General features: G+C 41.2%; 1 pseudogene; it reads left to right on the top strand.

The window, feature by feature from the left end:
• The window catches only part of LOC110132653 (large ribosomal subunit protein eL33 pseudogene), a 57,381-nt pseudogene that overhangs the window by 21,863 nt on the left and 18,896 nt on the right, over positions 1 to 16,622 (top strand).

The following is a 16,622-nucleotide window of genomic DNA, read 5'->3' as shown; positions in this document are numbered from 1 at the left end:
AACTCACAATGATTTTAAGTGAAATTTTTGTTGAGTCCTTAAGCTCTTTCTTCAGACATTTTTGTGAAGCTTAGGTACAGTGTTGAGCTTAAATCTATATTTACAAAATCAGGTTTTCTCTTGGAAGCATAAGTTTTTGGATTAAATATGTGAGCTTGGAATCGTTTTTCCTCATTAGCATTATTGCAGGGTGATGATGAGCAAAGACATGTGAATGAGAGTAATTTTCTGAATATCCATCAGATCTAAGTGAAGCTTTGTTTTATAGAGTTTTCATTCTATGTGCTAACTAAACTTAGGTAATCACACCAAATCACTTTGTTGTTAAGTTGCTCAGTCATGTCTGACTCTTTACAACCCAGACTGTAGCCCAGGCTTCTCTGTCCATGGAATTCTCCAGGCAAGAATACTGGAGTAGGTTGCCATGCCCTTCTCTAGGGGATCTTCCCAACCCAGGGATCGAACCTGGGTCTCTCATATTGCAGGCAGATTCTTTACCATCTGAGCCACCTCGAAACTATTATTCAGCTATAAAAAGAAATAAAGTACTGACACATGTAATGACATAGATGGACCTTTAAAATATGCTAAGTGAAAGAAGTCAGTCACAAAATATCACATATTGTATGATTCAAGTTATATAAAATGCTTAAAATAGGCAAGTTTGAAGAGACAAAATGTAGATCAGTGGTTGCTCAGGGCTAAAAGTAGAAAAGAGGATTTATTGCTAATGGTATGGAATTTCTTGAGAGGGGTGAGTGGATAAAAATGTCCTAAAATTAGGTTGTGGTGATAGTTGCACAACTAAACACAAAAAGAGCCAGAAAGAAATGACCAGCAAGACAGAAGTTGCAATCTTCTGTAACCTAATCACAGAAGTATAATAACAACCCTAATTCATAATCATTTCAGTTTAAGCAAATGAAAGGGAAATTAACATTGTTAGTATTTCTTATTCTACTTGATAGAAGCAAGGTCCAGCCCGAACTCCAGAGGAAGGGATTATCCAAGGCTGTGATTACCTACCTGGAGGCATGAATATCATGGCAGCCAAGTCAGAAGCTTCCTTCTATACAGCCTTTTAGATGATTGTGTGATTGTGTGTGCATGCTCAGTCGTGTCCGACTCTTTGCGACCCCATGGACTGTAGGCTTCTCTTTCCATGGGATTTCCCAGACAAGAATACTGGAGTGGGTTGCCATTTCCTCCTCCAGGGAATCTTCCAACCCAAGGATCAAGCCTGCATTGCCTGTGGCTCCTGCATTGGCAGGCATATTCTTTACCACTAACGCCACCTGGGAAGCCTAAAGCTTTTAATAATCTTGGAGTTCATATAGTAGAAGAGCCTTGCAAATGGTCTGAGTGGGTTGAGGGTATCAGCCAGTACAAAATATTTGCAATCATGAAGATGTCTGTGGAGGAGGGAAACCCTATGAAGGACGTAAAGGTGGTAAGAGTTATTGAAGAGCTGCCTACCTTAGATGTCTTCAGAGTCCACATGGGAGAGAAACCATATCCACGTGATGAGCACAGTAAGGGCTTCGCCAGATGCTCCACTCTTCTCCATTTTACCTTCCATTCCCATTCAGGAGAGAAAGCATATTGATGTGGTATGTGCGGTAAGAATTTTATGAGTGTGAAACCTGGCATTTGAGTCTCTTCCCATAGGGAGAGAGACTCTATAAATGTGACAAGTGCAGTAAGGCTCCTCTGAGGCTTAAACACTTCATATTCACCTGAGAACCCACCCAAGAGAAAATTGATATTAGCAAGTGTGATATGGACTTCAGTCAGAAAGGAAATACCTTTATTAGAATCTACATGGAAGAGAAACCTTTTATAATAGATGTGATAATAAGTACTGTCAAAACTGTGAATTACAGACATGCAGCAGAGACACCCATTACAGATATGACAATTGTGGAAAGGGGGAGAGTTCACCTAGGACTTCAACACTCATAATAAAGTTACACATAATGAATTTACAATCATAATGAACATACATAATGAATATATACTCATAATGAAGTTGCAATAAGAAATAAACCATACCACGAGCCTAAGTGAAATTTAAATGAAAGTGTTATTTGTCAAGCTTTTTAATGTTATAAGATACAGAAGCTGTCACCTTAAGGTTCTGTTTATGAAGAAGCAATAAAAACAACGTTGAAAAGAATTATTTCTATAGGATACCCTGGACCCATAAGGAGAATGAGAAAACCTCACAAAGAATTGGGTTCATAACATGACTTGTCCAGTGGTACAAGATTCTGCCAAGAATATAAATAATCATGGAGGTAGGTCCACAGTGCTGCTTTTCCTGGGTAATGATATCTAAAATCTTGCCTTGATATATGTGAACTATCCACTTTCACATTTCTTAGGTGAGTATTCTTGTTTCTTACAGTGTGGTTTGCAGATCACCTATATCGGAATTACCCGAGGTGAGTGTGATGTTGTTCAGTTGCTCAGCTGTGTCCAACTCTTTGCAACCCCATGGACTGCAGCATGCCAGGCTTCCCTGTCCTTCACCATCTCCTGCAGCTTGCTCAAACTCATGTCCATTGAGTCGGTGATGCCATCCAACCATCTCATCCTCTGTCATCCCCTTCTCCTCCTGCCTTTGATCTTTCCCAGCATCAGGGTCTTTTCTAAGGAGTCAGGTTCTTCGCATCAGGTGGCCAAAATATTGGAGCTTCAGTTCAGCATCAGTCCTTCCAGTTTCCTTTAGGACTGACTGCTTTGATCTCCTTGCAGTTCAAGGGACTCAAGAGTCTTCTCCAACACCACAGTTCAAAAGTATCAATTCTTTGGCGCTCAGCTTTATTTGTCGTCCAACTCTCGCATCCATACATGACTACTGGAAAAGCCATAGCTTTACTAGACGGACCTTTGTCAGCAAGGTAATGGCTCTGCTTTATAACATGTCTAGGTTTGTCATAGCTTTTCTTCCAAGGAGCAAGCATCTTTTAATTTCATGGCTGCAGTCACCATCTGCAGTGATTTTGGAGCCGAAGAAAATAAATCTCTTTCACTGTTTTCATCGTTTCCCCATCTATTTCCCATGAAGTGATGGCACCGGACGCCATGATCTTAGTTTTTTGAATGTTGAGTTTAAGCCAGTTTTTCACTCTCCTCTTTCACTGTGATCAAGAGGCTCTTTAGTTATTCTTTGCTTTCTGCCATAGGGTGGTGTCATCTGCATATCTGAGGTTATTGATATTTCTCCCGGCAATCTTGATTCCAGCTTGTGCTTCATCCAGCCTGGCATTTCACATGATGTACTCTGCGTAGAAGTTAAGCAGGATGACAATATATAGCCTTAATGTTCTCCTTTCACAATTTTGAACTAGTCAGTTATTCAATGTCTGGTTCTAACTGTTTCTTCTTGACCTGCATACATATTTCTCAGGAGGCAGGTAAGGTAGTCTGGTATTCCCATTTCTTGAAGAATTTTCCACAGTTTGTTGTGATCCACAAAGTCAAAGGCTTTGGCATAGTCAATGAAGCAGTAGATGTTTTTCTGGAATTCTCTTGCTTTTTCAGTGATCCAACAGATGTTGGCAATTTGATCTCTCCAGTTCCTCTGCCTTTTCTAAATCCAGCTTGAACATTTGGAAGTTCTCAGTTCATGTACTGTTGAAGCCTGGCTTAGAGAATTTTGAGCATTACTTTGCTAGCGTGTGAGAGGAGTGCAATTGTGCAGTAGTTTGAACATTCTTTGGCATTGCCTTTCTTTGGGATTGGAATGAAAACCGACTTTTCCAGTTCTGTGGCCACTGCTGAATTTTCCACATTTGCTGGCATCTGGAGTGCAGCACTTTCACAGCATCATCTTTTAGGATTTGAAATAGCTCAGCTGGAACTCCATCACCTCCACTAGCTTTGTTCATAGGGATGCTTCCTAAAGCCCACTTGACTTTACACTCCAAAATATCTGGCTCTAGGTGAGTGATTGCATCATTGTGGTCATCTGGGTCATTAAGATCTTTTTTGTATAGCTCTTCTGTGTATTCTTGCTACCTCTTCTTAATATCTTCTGCTTCTGTTAGGTTCATACCATCTCTATCCTTTATTGTGCCCATCTTTGCATGAAATATTCCCTTGGTATATCTAATTTTCTTGAAGTGGTCTCTAGTCTTTTCTATTCTATTGTTCTCCTCTGTTTCTTTGCCTTGATCACTTGGAAAGATCTTCTTCTCTCTCCTTAATGTTCTTTGGAACTCTGCATTCAGATGAGTATGTCTTTCTTTTTCTCCTTTGCCTTTCACTTCTCTTCTTTTCTCACCTATTTGTAAGGCCTCCTCAGACAGCCATTTTGCATTTATGCATTTCTTTTTCTTGGGGACGGTTTTGATCACCTTCTCCTGTGCAATGTCGTGAACCTCTGTCCATAGAACTATAATTATCAGATCTAATCCCTTTAATATATTTGTCACTTTCACTGTATAATTGTAAGGGATTTGATTTAGGTCATACCTGAATGGTGTTGGAGAAGACTCTTGAGAGTCCCTTGGACTGCAAGGAGATCCAACCTGTGCATCCTAAAGGAGATCAATCCTGGATGTTCATTTGTAGGACTGATTTTGAAGCTGAAACTCCAATACTTTGGCCACCTGATGTGAAGAGCTGACTCATTTGAAAAGACCCTGATGCTGGGAAAGATTGAGAGCAGGAGGAGAAGGGGATGACAGAGGATGAGATGGTTGGATGTCATCACCGACTCAATGGACATGGGTTTGGGTGGATGCCGGGAGTTGGTGATGGACAGGGAGGCCTGGCATGCTGTGGTTCCTGGGGTCGCAAAGAGTTGGACACAACTGAGAAACTGAACTGAATTGAACTGAACTTAATGGCTTAGTGGTTTTGTCTATTTTGTTCAATTTAAGTCTGAATTTGGTGATAAGGAGTTCATGATCTGAGCCAAAGTCAGCTCCTGATCTTGTTTTTGCTGACTGTATGGAGCGTCTCCATCTTTGACTGCAAAGAATATAATCAATTTGATTTCGGTATTGACCGTCTGGTGATGTCCATGTGTAGAGCTGTCTCTTGTGTTGCTGGAAAAGAGTGTTTGATATGACCAGTGCATTCTTTTGGCAAAATGATTAGCTTTTGCCCTGCTTCATTTAAGTGTAAATAATACCTTAGTATTGGTGCATGAAAACTTCAGTGTATATAATCATCTGGTTGGGCTTCAACCATATCTAATTAGTCTACAGGTGTGGGGACCAAGGATTTGCATTTATAAAAGCTCCTCCTCCCCTTGTAGGTGATTTTTATATATACCAAAGTTGGAGAATTACTGCTCTATGCAATGTTTGCATGAGGTTAAGAAAAAGAAACAAAATCTTAGGTGGCATTTTACTAGTGTGCTGAACCTACTGAATACAAAAATTTCTACCAATAAATTGATTGAAGTAGGAGGTAAAATTTAAGAGACTTGAAAATGCACATCAGCTGCCAAAGGAAATATTAACAAAGGATTCTCTGACATTACCCAAGATGAGATGGGTGATGACCACAAATGAAAAGTAATGGGGACAAGCAGCCACAACTCAACTTTTAAATGATGTTATTTCTAAACATGGTTTGGTATGGAAACATACAACTTGATAAGGGGAGTCTGGTATGAGTCTATTATATATGGAAAAAGACAGATTGAGAAATTCCTGTAGTTAAGATACTGGTTAAGTTGTCTTTAGAGCAATGATGATTAAATTAGAAACATCAGCATAAATTCAGTCTGTCACTGAAATAATTTGTGCTGTCTCTGGCATCAGCTTATTTACTGTAAACAGTCATATGGAATGGTATAAACATGCAATTTATAGCCTAATCTGAATCTGTATCAGTGATTTCCAAATGTGCATGGGCATCAGAATCAACTGCAGCTTGTTAAAAATATAGTTATCTTGGGTTCCACCCCAGGAGGCTGAGATTCAGCATTTCTGTGAGAAGGCCTGACTAAGCATCTAAGTTCCAGGTTTTTGGAACTGCTGTGCTTTATCGTCCTTTTCTAAATGGAATCTGGGCTTCCTCGAAGTTGGCTGATTCAGAATCTCAGTCATGGCAAAGTGGGGTCTGGAACATCCTGTTAAGGTACTGATGCTGCCAGAGTTTCCTGAGGTCATGATTAGAGGAGTATAGGAACCTGACAAGAAGAGGGCTTTGCAATTTGAGTTGTTAAAGCCATCTCTGATCACCCTTACTCAGAGCCAATTGAATATGTTGACAGGTACTGTTTAAAGAATATAAAAATAAATTTTAAGTTATCAATTCCTCACTGAAAATATGTTTCTGGTTCTGGAACACTTTGCTCTGTAAGTAATATGTAAGCCCCCTTTCGGACATGGTACCATAGGAGTGAGTGAACCCATAGACTTCAAGCCCCCACTCCCAGGTTCTCTATAGAAACCTTTATATAGGGTTTTGATACTTTGTCAGAGACATTCCATAGAATACAATAAGGAGTACTATTTCTACTATTTCTACTTCAGAAAACAGGCTGAGGAGGGGCAAAGAGATCAGTAAGACTGAGCGGTTGTCAAGGACAGAGCTACCGTGTTGTCCATCCTGTTCTGATGACGTTTTAAGACATTTAACACCTGGTGTCCCTGAAATCAGCAAACAGTTGAGGATGAGGTCTCTTCAGGAGACAAGTCACGGTCAGGAGAAGCCTCCTCACCAAGTGCTTTGTCAGCAAACTTGTCTGGGACTAAAGGTGAGAAATTTAGGGGCAGAGATAGAGGAGAATCACTCTTTTGGAGGGTCCACTGCACCCTAACAAATATTAATTTTATTTTTTATTTTTAGGAGAGTTATATTTAACTTTATTATTATTTTTAATTGAAGTACAATTGATTTATAATATGATAGTTTCAGGTGTACAACATAGTGATTCAATATTTTCATAGGTTATATTCCATTCAAAGTTATTATAAAATATATGCTGTACAATATAGCCTTGCAGCCTAAGCCTTTATTTTAATAATCTACTATCTTAATCTACTATTAAGCAACTAATATGATCAATCTGTAGGTTATCAGTTACGGAGAATAGGGACAAACTATTCCCTCTACATTCTCTGATTCCTTCTGCTGACCTGGGTCATCTGGAACACCAAAGCTTATTTGACAAATTCACCCATAAGCAACTAAATCAACTTCTTTATGAAACCTTTCTCCCAATTATGATTTCCTCTTAAATAGGAACTTGTTATTTTCATTAAAGTCTTGGTTTGTGTTAAGGCTTTTCAAATTAATGCCTAAACCCTGGAATGGCTATGAGGTTGCACTTAAGGAGTTACTTTTCTCCTCGACCACCATCCTTATTTCCCAAATCTTAGAAATGTTACCCTCAAGTGATTGTAATTGTCATCTTTACTTTTGATTTATTTTTCTGCCTTTTACCTACATACTGAGCCTTAGAATTAGAAATGAGTAACATCTCTCAGGCCAGGGCTACCCTGCTGCTAAGTAATCTCTAAGAGTGTAGCTCCTGGTAATCCTTGATGGGCTTGTGTGTGTAGCCCTACATCATCCAGAATTCTGATTGCAAGTTCTTTTGCTCAAACATTAAGGTTGACCATGGCTTAATTGGTATAGCCATTATGGAAAACAGTATGAAGTTTCCTCAAAAAATTAAAAATAGAGCTAACATATGATCCAGCAATTCCACTTCTAGGTATTTATCTGAGGAAAAGGAAAATGCTAACTCAGAAAGATATCTACAGCCCCATGTTTATTGCAGCATTATTTATAATAGCCAAGATATGAAAACAACCTAAATGTCCATCCATGGATAAATAGATAAAGAAAATGTGATGCATGAATGAGCATACATGCGTGCACACACACACACCAGAATATTGTTCAGCCATAAAAAGAAGGAAATCTTGTGAATTCTCTGGCAGTCCAGTGGTTAGGACTCTGCTTCCACTGCAAGGGGCATGAGTTCAGTTCCAGATCAGGAAACTAAGATGCCACCTGCTGTGCAGTATGGCCAAAAAACAAAACAACAACATAAAAAACCAAGTTCATAGCCAGAGAGAACAAATTGGTAGCTGCCAGAGGTGTAGGGGGCAAAATGGGTAAAGAAGGTCAAAAAGTACAATTTCCAGTATAAAGTAAATAAGCCATGTACAGCATGGTGACTATAGTTAATAATACACTTTGTTGCACATTTGAAAATTATTAAGAGAATAAATCCTGAAAGTTCTCATCACAAGAAAAAAATGTCTGTAGTCTTGTGATAATCATTTTATAATATATACAAATATTGAATCATCATGTTGTACACCTAAAACTAATATAACCATATATATTGATTATAACTCAATAAAGAAAAATAAAGGAGGACCATGGCTTATTTCAAAGACTCTCAGTGGAGACAAAAATAAGCATTGAATAAATTCTTTTTAAAATTGAAGTATAGTTAATTTACAATGTTGTGGTAGTTTCTGGTGTACAACAAAGTGATTCAATCATATATATATATTTACATTCTTTTTCAGATATTTTTCCATTATAGGCTATTACAAGATATTGACTGTGCCACTGTGTGCTATGCAGTAGGACCGTTTAATTTATACATAAAAATTTTATTTTGTGTTTATTTTATATTTATTATTTATATGTATGTTATTGTTTTATATTTATACATAAAACAAGTTCTTTTTTTAACAGTATAAGTAGAGGAATTTGGTACAAGGATAGTAGTTTTGGTAGAACTAGGTAGCTGGCCCTCTTTCCCAGCCTCTCAATCTCCCTCTCTGATTCAGAATACCAGTTCTGAATATAATTGCTAGTGCCTCTCCACTAACAATTGGGATACAGAGCCAATCTTTACTTAATTTAGTCATATTTTTCTAGTTAAATGAATTGCAATCCTCAAAATGAATTTGTATGATCTTGATATTCATTTCATTCCAAATTTTGTTAACCTTCTAGCCACAAAATCCTTGAAGCCACTTTCCTCTCTTGTTTTTAAATTTCCAGAGCTTCACTTACCCATTCAAATTGACTTAAATTCAACCATGACCTGTCCTTAGCTGTCTAATTGGATGATAGATCAGTAAATGTTTGTGCATTGAGAGCCAGTCACTCATTTAAGGAGCAAGTGCAGGTCCTGTGCCAGGTGATCTGATGGGAAAGGCTGGCCTGCTCATTCCTTCTCCATGGCCCCCTCTGTGTGGACTGCAAATGCTTGTCCCTCTGAGAGCTGGCCCAGGTTGGCCAGCACTATATGCATCACTCCGAGCATGCCAGAACTTCAATAAGAATTGTTATTTTTGAGGACATCAATGAGATCATGTAGAGCATGATTCCCTTTATTCATCTTCTATGAGTAACTGGAACTCAGGTTTCTTGAAAAGCTCTCCATAATAGCAGGAGAAAGTGTGGATGGCCGAGAAAATTAGGTAGATGTCTATGACTTGAAGCTGTGAATAAGGAATCATCTAAGGTTTTATACCAGGTATAAAGTAAAACTGGATGTTTCAGGTGGAAAAAATTGCAGAGACATTATTTATTAATAGAGAGTATGTGGCAGCAGTAGATAATAGTAAGAAACTCAGTGTTTCAGTCATGGAGTGGAGACCAAACTCAGGGAAGGGAGAGTATGGGAGGATCTAAGAGCTATTTCCTAGAGAGACTGTAGAAAACAAGGGGGAAACTGGTGGTAGAAAATATAGTATTCTTTCAAGCTGACACCATAGTTTCCAGGAGGGAATATTATGAAGAAGGAAATTTATTCCAGGTGTTCCCAATAATACAGAAACAATGAGCAGAAGTTGGGGACTGCCAGTCTAAATGATGGAAGGCTGCCATTTTCCTTCTCGGTGGCTTTATGACTTCACAGAAATTACTTAACATCCCTGACCACCACCTCCTGTCTTTCCAGTTCAGGTTCTCTGGTACTTACACGCCAATAATTCTTCAACCCCACTGGGGTCTCCTAGGACTTGAGACCCATTACTTTCCACTCTCTGTCTCTCCCCTCCTATCTCCACTTTCCACTTTTCCATCATCGTAGGTATCTGTAAACAGCTCCAACACTCTCCCCTCTCTCCATCCATCATACTAACCTAGAAAACCCCCAACCCTTGATAACCCCAGCTCTGACCCTGGGCCTGTACTCAGGAGCTGATTGTTGCTAGAATACGGCCACACACCACCGACTGCCTTCACATTAATCTCCTGACTAGACAGGTACTCTGAACATGCACCACTCATGATATGATCAAACTAATTGTATTTTTGTCTCTTACCATCCTTTTAATGCCAGGCTTCCCAGGTGGCGCTAGTGGTAAAGAATCCACTTGCTAATAAAAGAGATGTAAGAGATGCTGGCTCGATCCCTGGGTCAGGAAGATCCCGTGGAGAAGGAAATGGCAACCCACTCCAGTATTCATGCCTGGAGAATCCCATGGACAGAGGAGCCTGGCAGGCTACAGTCCATGGGGTTGCAAAGAGCTGGACACGACTGAGGTGACTTAGCACATGCACAATGATCTCATTCTCTTACCCATAATATTTGGGCTTCCCTGGTGGCTCAGCTGGTAAAGAATCCGCCTGCAATGCAAGAGACCTGTGTCGGGAAGATCCCCTGAAGAAGGGAAAGGTACCCACCCCAATATTCTGGCCAGGAGAATTCCATGGACTATTCCATGGGGTTGCAAAGAGTCAGATACAACTGAGCAACTTTCACTTTCATCCTTTTAACATTCATTTCTGGAGTAACCTCCTTTCCTCACTTTTCTTCTCTTAGGAAGTAAACAGCCTTACAGTCATGTAAGTCAACCCAAACAGTCTTGCCTCATTGATAAGAATATCCAGACATGGCTCAGTGTTGAGCCCTCCCACCTTGCCCATGTGGGAACAGCTTCATCACTTTGCTCCTCCCTATCTTCCTGCTTATCTCCTCCCCTATGCATTAACCACAGTTTGGGACCCACCAAAGTGGAAGGCCAGAAGAGAATGAAAAGTAGTATGTGAACTGGTACTCTTGAGGTATCGTTTCAAGCCCTCTGGCGCCAGTTGGCACTTTGGTTGGCTCTGGTACATGAAGAAAACCAGTGCTCTCATGGGTTGTGCTGATGGTTATTCAGAGGTTTCCCATTGCTGTAAGCCTGACTCAGAGGAAGGCACCTCTGCTCTACACAGCTGCTTATGATTCCCTCCTCAGTCCTGGCATCAGATGCCACTTCTCAGCCTCTGTCAGCCAAGGTCTCTCCACCCCTTCCAGACAGCCCTGTTGGACAGGACCTGAGAAAACAGCACGCCAGCTCCCTCTCTAGCTCCTGGCCCACAAGAAGCATGTGTAACCCTTGTCAGGGCACATTCCAGGAATGCGATAGGTCCCCGTGCAGCAGAATGCCCTGACCAACGCAGCAAAACAGCCCTCCCCTGGCCTCCAGATTTTCACGTCCGCAGTCTGCTGTAGCTTTTCCCAGTGTCCCCAGGCCTCTTTGATCCCAGCTCAGGGAACATGACTCAAAGCTTTCCTGGTGGGCACTTTGAAGCCCCTTCAATAGACTTGGGTTCCAAGTTAGCAGCCTCCTACCTAACCACTCAAGTGGAAAGAGGAATTTTTCACCTTATCATCAGCAACTTTTCTCCAAAGAGTTCCCTTCGCTGGGCTCTTCCTCTCACTGTCTGCTCCCTTTTGACTCCCTGGTCTGGCTGAGGATTCAAGGAGTTCCAGGAGAGTCAGACCATTTTCTTTGCAGATTTCCAGAGGGCGATTTGACCCCTCACCTGGGATTTCACATCTGTTGTATCTTGTGGCAGCTGGTTTCACGCCTATTCTATCTTGTTGCCAAGTCAAAACTTCATTTTTAACAACTCATTTCACTTTAAAAACCACTCAATACCACCCAGAAATTCACAGTTCACTAGTCAGCATGCTGCTGGCCTTCCAAGACAACTCAAAAGTCAGGGAAATGGTGTCTGAAGTTGCAGAAAGTGAAATTCGCTCAGTCTAGTCCAATTCTTTGAGACCCCATGGCCAGAACACTGGAGTGGGTAGCCTTTCCCTTCTCCAGGGGATCTTCGCAACCCAGGGATCGAATCCAGGTCTTTTGCACTGCAGGCAGATTCTTTACCAGCTGAGCCACAAGGGAAGCCTTTCCCTTCTCCAGCAGATCTCCCAACCCAGGAGTCGAACAGGGGTCGCCTGGGTTCAAACACACTGTCTGCCCATGTAGTAGCTAGGTGACCTCAGGCAAGTTATTTAACTTCTCTGTGTCCTATTTCCTCATCTGAAGAATGGGCTCCACATATATTTACTTTCCCCGAATTGTTATAAGGATTAAATGAGTTGATGCCAACAAAGTGCCTAGAACAGACCCTGAAGTCTAGTAAGTATTCAGTGGGCATTAGTCGTTATTACTATCTCCTCTCTCCACTCACCCCTCTCACATTTAATGATCTTTGCGTCATATTTTATTGAAATAATGAAGGACAAGAAAGGGATGCCCACTTATTTTTTCCTGCCACCAAACATACCAGCATGCCTGCTTCTTCACTAATATTCTTTTTTCTCTCTGCCCACTAAAAATATCTCTGCCAACCCCCAACCCCCAGCCCAACCTGTGCTCAAGACCCCACCCTGTTCACTGTCAAGGACTTCTTTGACTTCCTCCTCTCTCCACTGTCATTGACTTTGCTGGCTGACCACATGTAGGCATTTTTTAAAACAAGAGCAAAAAAAAGCCCCAAACCCTTCCTCAACCCCACCTCCCTCCAAAGACTTTGAGGGATGGGGTGGGAGAATGGAAGAGAGACTTCACATCTCCCCCATGGAGCTGCTGAGAGAGAAAAACTAGTAATGTCAAATCCTAGCACTGCACCTAGCTTACACCAAAAGCATAAGTGTTAGCCACTATTATTGTCATTGTTGCTATTATTCTTGTCAGTTTTGATTTCAGGGCTTGCTGCCAGAGTGCAATCTCTTAAGATATTTCAGGCAATGATTAAGGATCTAAATTTAAGATACAATCCAGGCCATTGGCACCGACCAATCCCTTCCGCTCCACCCACCGGGTGCAGCCCCTTTCTCAAACTCCGCCCTTGCCTGGAGCCTCCAAATTCCTGACAACCGCAGCAGCTTTCTCAAAAGAAGATGGAAGTCTGACTCACCTTGAGGCACTGGACCATTTCCTCCAAATGCATCTTTGTGATCAGACATATATCCAGGGAGCCAGGGACCAGCTAAGACAGCAAAAGAGATGATTTATTGTACACGTTACATTCAGCCACAACTGAGAAGAGAACTAGTCCATAGTTATCACAGGTCCAGGGCAAAGGACCAAAAGGGACGGCTTTGATACGAGCAAGGTCGAGAGGCCCAAGAGAGGGAAGTCAGTTTATAAGGAGCCTGGGGTCCTCTGCCACTACTTGGAAGTCCACCTATGAACCAGGAAGACAGAGCCTCAGCAGAGTGAAGCCACAGTGTACAAGGAGCCTGGGGTCTTCTGCCACTACTTGGAAGTCCACCTGTCAACCAGGAACACAGGTCACACACACAAAGAGCGTGAGGTTTGGGAATGAAGTTACTGACAAGACTCTGCACCTCCGGGACACTCCATCGCGCGATGCAGAGATGGAACAGTCCGCTGTGGGAGGTACCATGGAGGACTTGAAGACTCTGATCTGCTTGGTGGTGAATATCCCAGAGTGAGGTGTCTGAGCTCTTTGTATGTGTATGTCTCAGGGAGGGAGGGTTGTGACGGGTTTGTGGGTATATATTGTAAGGTTTCAGATATGTTTAGAAATGAATTCCATGGAGGGGGGAGTGGCGGCCCACTCCAGTGTTCTTGCCTGGGAAGTTCCATGGACAGAGGAGCCTGGCAGGCTACAGTCCATGGGGTCGCAAAGAGTCGGATATGACTGAGCGACTGACACTTTCTGAGGGTGTGACAGTGACAAAATAGGTCTCTGCCCTCCTGGAACTGACATTCCAGGGGAGGAAACAGACAGTCAACAGAATTGAGAATTAAGGGATGTAGAGTTAGACCATGATCAGTGCTCTACATAAAGCAGAGAGGAGGCCTATGAGGCTAAGGAAGTGATGACATTTGAGAGCCTTCTCCCTGAAGTGGAATTTATGATTGAAAGCATGGGCTGGCCCTCACCTGTCATCAAGTCGTTCCATTCTGGGTGATGGCACCAGTTAACAGTGACCTGTTGGTTTCCTCCACCAACATCAGGTTAAAGACAAGATATAATTTTTTGAATTTTCCCATGTGTATAAGATCTATTTCTCACCCTTAATCATTTACCATTTAAAAGCTGGTGTCAACCTTATTTTTTATTCTTTGTAATATTGGGGGAAGTAAGATTTTATCATTGTCTTTGTTCTTCTACTTTCTGGTTTTTAGAAAATAATCTTCAGAAACATTTTTTTAATATTCAGATACACATCAATTCAAGAAATATTTTTCAAACACCTATTTTATATAAGGGTTTAATACCTTATAGGTATTAAGATATTAATAGGTAATACCTTACAGGTATTAAGGTATATAGGTATTAAGGGTTTAGTACCTGCTGCACTTGAATGGGCATATAAAATAGGAACTAAATGTGATGAAGTGGAGAAGGTAATAAGGCCCATCAAGGCAGTTCAAGTAGTGTGAGGCTTATAGGCTGATGGTCACAGGAAAGAGCAATTATTTACCCTCACTTTTTTTTTTAAATTGAGGGGTCAGAGAATCAGGGTGGAATTTATGGAACCAGTACTATTTGAACAGGACTTGTTTTTTTTTTTTATGATAATTCTTCAGAATTCAGAAATGTATATTTCTTGTTGCTGGAATGAAGGTGCTATTCTTTGTTTTTTTACTACTTTAAAATATCAATAGTTTTTAAAATATGCTTAAAATTTAGACTTGTTTAGAACTTCTTACAGTGTTGTAATTTGTCTGCATGCTCATAGCTATTAATAAATAACCCAACAGTATTTACTAAGAAAAAAAAAAAAAAGAAATGAATTCCAGAAGGTGATGTATCTGAACTCATTTTGAGTGTATGTACCAGGCTTTGAGAGCTCTCACATGTTTGTCAGTATATGTGCTAGTGTGAGAATGCTAATCCGTTTCTAGGTGTACCACCCTACATGTGAGGTCTCTGAACTCTTTGTAGGCTTATGTTGCAGGATTTTAGGTCTATGATTTCTTTATGGCTATATCTTCCAGGTTTTTAGGTCCCTGATCCATTTGTGGGTATATAAATCACATATGAGTTCCCTGATTAGTTTGTGGGTGTGTGTCTCCCAGGACATCATGTCTCGACTGATCTATTCATGTACATCTCTGTTTAGCTGAATACTGGCGCTCAGTAATATCCACGTCTCAGTCCCTAGGGAGGGTGTTAGTCATTGGGTCGTGTCTGACTTTGCGATCCCGGGCTCCTCTGTCCATGGGATTCTTTAGGGCGGGAATGCTGGGGTGGGTTGCCATTTCCTTCTCCAGGGGATCTTCCTGACCCAGGGATTGAACCTGGTTGTCCTGCACTGCAGGCAGATTCTTTACCATCTGAGCCACTTGGAAAGCCTGTGACTATATTAACTTTCTGGCAGAAGGGACTTTGCAGATGTGATTAAGTTAATCACCAGGAGGCTGGGAGTTTATCCTGGATTATCCATGTGGGCCCAGTGTGTTCACTAAGGTCCTTACATGTGGGAGGCACGATGATGAGAGTCAGAAATAACACTGTGACAATGCAGGCTGTCTAAGAAGGTGATGTAATGATGGAAGCCGAGTTGGAGAAGGAGATTTGACAGCTGAAACAGAGAGAAGAGAGATCAGAGAGACATTTGAAGATGAAACGCTGCTGGCTTTGAAAATGGAGGAAGGGGCCATGAACCAAGGACTGGAGACAGCCTCTAAAACTGGAAAATGAAAGGAAGTGCATTTTCCTGGAGCTTCCTGGAGTGAAGTAGCTCTGCTGACAACTTGACTTTATCTCTGTAAGACTCAAGTTTAGGTCTCTGACCTATAGAAATGTAAGATAATAAATTAGTGTTGTTTTACAATTAAAAAAAAAAAAAAAGATACAATCCAGGCACTTCCCTGGTGGGCCAGTAGTTAAGAATCTGAGGTGGGTTTGATCCCTGATTGGGGAACTAAAATACCATATGTCTTGGAGCAACTTAAGTTCCCCATCTAGAGAGCCTGAGGACCACAACAAAGACCCAGCTTAGCAAAAAAAAAAAAAAAACACAGAAAAACCCAAACCAACCAACCAGACAAACAAAAAACCCCAAATTACCATTAAGAAAAACAAAATACAATCCACATGCAACTTCCTTGAAGTAAGTAAAGGACCTGTAATCCAACCTGTTTCCACTCCATCAAGCACCATCCTCCTCTACCTGTCAATTAGTAGTTTTAATGATCTCACCCTCTTACCCTTAATATTTTTTCATTCATGTTTCTACATACGAAGGGACCATATCTTAAACATTTCAGAAACAACTTTGTTTTTCAGTCATTTTAGAATATTGAATTTGCTTGCCTCCATCCCCACTCCCAGCAGAACCCCCACCTCTACCCCTAGCCCCATCCCCAGCCCACCCCTGCCCAGTTTCTGATGCCAGGTCTCTTTAGACTTAGATGAGT

The sequence above is a fragment of the Odocoileus virginianus genome, chromosome 5 (assembly GCF_023699985.2).
Source record: "Odocoileus virginianus isolate 20LAN1187 ecotype Illinois chromosome 5, Ovbor_1.2, whole genome shotgun sequence".
NCBI classification, from domain to species: Eukaryota; Metazoa; Chordata; class Mammalia; order Artiodactyla; family Cervidae; genus Odocoileus; species Odocoileus virginianus.
This window is presented reverse-complemented; position numbering and strand designations above follow the sequence as displayed.